General features: G+C 29.4%; 1 protein-coding gene across 1 annotated transcript in view; it reads left to right on the forward strand.

Moving 5' to 3' along the window:
* The window catches only part of LOC149898635 (uncharacterized), a 69,490-nt gene that overhangs the window by 15,642 nt on the left and 48,551 nt on the right, over window positions 1–5,297 (forward strand). The window lies entirely within an intron of this gene.

Here is a 5,297-nt window from a genome sequence, read left to right on the forward strand (position 1 = left end):
AGGCTATGATGCCAAATATTAAAAGTATATTTGCGAATATACATACTTAAGACTTTTCCGAACTTTATTACTTAATGAAAATGGCGTTGTATTCCATATAATTATTCCATATATATTATAAGCTAAACTTAACAATTATTTAAAATCTGCATTTAAAAAACATATAACGGATAAATTCTTATTCGATTCGTTAAAAAATCAAGCGTTGATTATGTTATAAGAAGTAAAAGCCAAAAGGTTTATCTCCTAACTAACACTTTACAATTCTAATGAACTCGATGCTTAACCTCAACTTAAGTTTTATGCTCGTAGGTGATAATTATGCTAAGTTAACCTGTGCTACCGGACAGCACGCACACTTGACTATTTATTTAACTTAAGTATTAGTTAACGATATTTTATAATTACGGATTATTTTCATAAACGCATGACTATAAAATAACATATTTGTCTGTGTTTATCTGCGCTGCGCTATAATATGTAGAATAGGTACCTCGGTACCCACCTGAAGATGATTTTGATACATTTGAGAAACTACTGCTGTGAAAACTGGATCAAAAAGAAAAAAAGTTTATTATTAGATATGAGAATCGTCGCTATGCATCGAAAAGTATTTTTAGAAGTCCTTATTGAAAAAAAGCTCAAAATTTTAATTATACAATCAGACTGCTTTAAGAAGAACTTTTTAATAGCCATAACATAGATTATAATATTTTACATATACTTAGGTATATTACAGCTTGGAATACATAGTTATAAATTATAATATGATTTTTCCCACGTTTCAAAAACAAAACCACACAACCAAACTATGTAGCATGAACATAAACGATATCTTTAGCAGATATCGCATCACACCAACTATTGCATTGTAAGTATGGCAGAGGTTCATAAATTATTTCATAATAGATTTTAACTAAAATTCAATAGTATAGAGAATCTATATGAATGAACACGCGTGGGTTTCAATCGCTTGTTTATATATGTTCATTAATAAATTAATTTAGAGATTGGGTCACGCTCGCTGTATGTTTTTTATGGGTTTTAGTGGCCGTTTAAGTTTTTTTACATGGTCAACATTGTGTGATCTTAGTTGAATAATAGGTATATAAAAGATTATTTTAATTGTTTTTTTAGATAGGAATTCCCCATCGTAAACATTTGCTCATTATAGAATAATTCTTAGAGATTTTTTCATTTTGCGAATAGCTAACAAAAATATTAATAGTATCACCAATTTTGTACCCGTTGTCGAATGCAATAGTTTCATTAAAAATACTACAGAATAACAATTCTAATTCACAAGAAGGTACCTAATACCTATAAAGATAAAACATAAAAAAAAGGATTTAATACGAAAAGACAACACAATCGTGAGAAAGGGGACACAACTCACACTTGCGAATATTCTGCAATCTACAGGATATCAAAAACAAAAACGATACATAATTAGCGAAATAAAGCACCAAGTATTTAATCACCAATAATTACAGTGATTAATTCGGTTAATCATCGAATCTTAAGTACATCGATATGCAACTTTTACAGCGGAAGTAAATGCTTATAGGTGTTAAAAATATCTTAAAATGGACATGTGAAGTACCTCTTTGTCCTGTACTTAATGATGGTAAAAGTGATGCCATATATACTAATTCAAACATGCCAGCGTTTGATTACATTTAAACTATTGAAAAAATAAAGTCGAGCTTTGTATATGGGTTATCAGCTATGGTTATCAGGCTAGCGCTTAGCAGCTTAGGTTACCAGGCTTTTGAGTTTCGAAGGCATTTTAAGCACGCGCCTCAGTTGTAATTAGCTATACTACACAGTATTAAGTAAAGTCCAATGACTTTCAGGCTGCTTTAACTGCTCTAAATCTTTCCACTATCGGCCCATTGAGATTCGTAGTCAGTTTTATAAGTCAAAGAAAAGCTTCTTTGAGGGATATGTTAATTCTATTTACTACGTTAACCATTAATAGAAGTGTATCCAAAACTGAATGTTTACATTACCTAAATAATACAATCGTTATTTCATTTGTTTTTAAAAACTTGGTTAAAAACAGTTTCATAACACCCGAATACAAATTTAAATCCGCAAAAGGTATAGGTTCTATTACACATCAAGATCCGGCGGTTTCATCAGACTAACTGAAAATAAAACTGCAAACTAACCGCATGTTAGTAATATCCGGGCCTTTGAAATTTGTAACGAGATGTTGGTTTTATAGTGACCACGCTTTAAAGTAGGAAGTTTACTTTTTTGGCAAAAAAAGATAAATGAATACGATCTGTTTATGATAGTGAAATCACGTTCTTCTAATTCTCTTTATTACATATTTCCGTTTGTATAATACCTAATTCAAAAATAGGATATTAATATGATAGATAGAAGAAAATGCTTATATCTAAGTTTTTTTTTATAATATAATTATAATATACAGGCGCGAAATATAATGGATTAGGATTCTTAGAAAAGTCATATAATTTACTGCGAGACCATGATTTCCCAGACATTTTCGGATTTTTTTATTACTACTACATAGTACTTTTCATACGAATGTTACACAAAAATATCAACTTTCTTTTTTATTAATAAAAGTTCTCTTAACAATGAAACCCACAGATACCCTACATTCGTAGTTTTAGTACCAGTTGTGAGTTAGATGCGAGGCGTATTTGATATGCAATTTGTTGCTTTTCAATATAAAAATGACGTTTTAACCGAGCCAAGTTTATGCGAATACTTTTTAAGTGTGCTACAATTTTAAAATGATTTTCGGAAGATATAGGAAACTCGTTAAAATTGTAGCCGAGTTACTTTGATGTTGTTTATTCTAGGTATTGCTATGATTGCAGATAGGCGAGCTTTTTTTACACAAATGTAACTCTGTTATAAAATAACATTTTTGTCTTTGATTCATCTTTTTTATTGTCTTCGTTTATAATAAATATAAAGTAAAAAGTAACACAGCTCCATACAATCCCAATCTATTGCGGATTGGTTATTTTGTTGGCAAATACGCCGATTTCAGAACATTTTCCACCAACATAAGCTTTGAAGATGTTCATAATTGTTTCTTGCTACCGAAACTTGGGTTTGTTATTCAAACCAGGCGACTAATCCACTAAGCTACTGCTGCTCTGAATTATTCCACCTAGTACCTTATAGTAGTCCAATGAGCCAAAACAATGCAAATAACTGATATATAACAATTCTGTATCCTAGTTTCTCTTTAACGAATGTAATGTTGAATTAAATCGTGCATCCTTGACGAGGATATTTGCTTCCCCTTTTAATATATTATAACCAGAACACATATTTCCAACATACTCTCAAAATAATTTAGAATATGACCTTCCAACTTCCACTTACATGAAACAATGCATTTCTATTGAAACCAGCAAATTAATTAGACAGTTCGTCAGATAGTTTCAAGTCAAATCCCATGAATGGTACTAGAGCATTCGCTCGGTGCAGCTCACTTCAAAATTGTTTCTAATGAATATTGAATACAACTGCTTTCATAGGATTTGCTTCATTGAAAATGTATCGTTACATGCCGGCTGTAGATCCCTGAGAAATGTAAAAGCTTCTAGCTTGGAGCTTTTCCGTGCCGCGTTTGTTTTTTTTTTGTAAGAGAGTAAAATAAAGACAAGATGTAAACGAAAGAAAGATATTTGAATATAATAATTGTGTTAAATCAGTCAAACAGTTTGCCTTGAATTTAAAATAACAGATGAAATTCTTAAAGCGTTGTATTTTGTGGAAGCTTCACTTTTAAATAATATTTTTATATAATCTACGAGGAATGTGTTTTCCTGTTTCTTTTATATTCTTGTTAATCTTCATCAAAGCGTCACTTTAGTTTTTCTTCAATTTTTTTAACTATAACACCAAATATGGCTCTAAAGCAGATAACAGTTAAGCCAATAAACATTGAACCAGGATTTAGCAGACTAATTATAGAATAATATTATTATTCCACTTCATTATAATTTGTTTTATCATCCCGTGTTAATATGTTACACATCATTGATCTAATTAACGCAGTAATTATATGCAACTGATAACTTTTAATGAATACATAACGTGTTAATTAAAATGCGATATGAAATTATAATGCTATATTCATAACTTTGTTTGATCATATTTTGGATTCGATCATAGGTTATATAAAATTGCTGGCGGAATATTTTATGAAATATTATTATAGTGGACGCGGAAATTGCTGAAATGTTTTCGTGGTGGTATTATACATGGGATTCCTGATTTAAAATTAATAAGTATAAGTGAAAATATTTTATCAGAATGTTTGGAACAAACAGCTATTGAAATATCTGAAAATTATACATGTTATCAAAGATTTGTTCTTGTATCTAAATTTATTTAAAAGAATTCCCTGGAAGTCATATTAAATGGATTATGATGTTCATCCTTTTAACGTTAAATAACTTAAGTGTAGTAAAAGCGAACTGTAGTCAGTACTCAAACTCAGTAGCTTGAACTAAAGAGATCTCGGAATCTTTATCTTAAAAATTTTACGCTCCTCGTTAAACTTTTAAATTGAATCCTGGTTTATCAACGTTTCAAGTTTTGAACAATTCATGCATTTTGAAAAATTTAATTTCGACTCAATGCGGCTTTTTAATTGGGCCGTGGAAAATTTTATGCTTACATGTAAGTAGGTAAATTTTAAGCGCCTTTTCATTTTAGAGAAGCAAATTTTATAGTATTCTTTGTGTGCATTTTTCTTATATTTACAATTATTTTGCATAAATTGTAGTAAGATTATCACGATGGATTTACAAAAAAAAAAAGACAACTGATATTTATTTTCATTTAATGGTAATAGTAGGTATACATTAATTTCTTAAACTAAATTGTTATATAAACGTAAAAACTGTAACTTCTACTTCTTTTATTACGCTAAAAATGCATTAGAACTAAACATAGGTATAATTCGGAATCAAAAATATTATAAAGGTAACTACGAAATAGGCAGTGTTGTGAAATTATTAGTTACGTATAAAGTAACTAAATTATTTGTTATAAAAATAATATATTCTAATATTTGTTTAATTATAACACTTTCTTCTCTCATGTCCCTCTATATTATCTCTTTTACTAATTAGAACCTTATTAAAATATATTATCCTAATGCTTACATTCTACTATATTTTGTAAAAAGCATAAGTATGAAGTCAATTAAAAGTTCATACTTGCGCTATTCACAATGTTATCTAATTGTACTCCGAACATGTTTAAAAGCCGCCTAACATCTAATCCTAAACTTC

This window comes from Colias eurytheme, chromosome 22 (assembly GCF_061535395.1).
Source record: "Colias eurytheme isolate Ceu_HAF_F1 chromosome 22, ilColEury1 Martin Lab GWU primary, whole genome shotgun sequence".
NCBI classification, from domain to species: domain Eukaryota; kingdom Metazoa; phylum Arthropoda; class Insecta; order Lepidoptera; family Pieridae; genus Colias; species Colias eurytheme.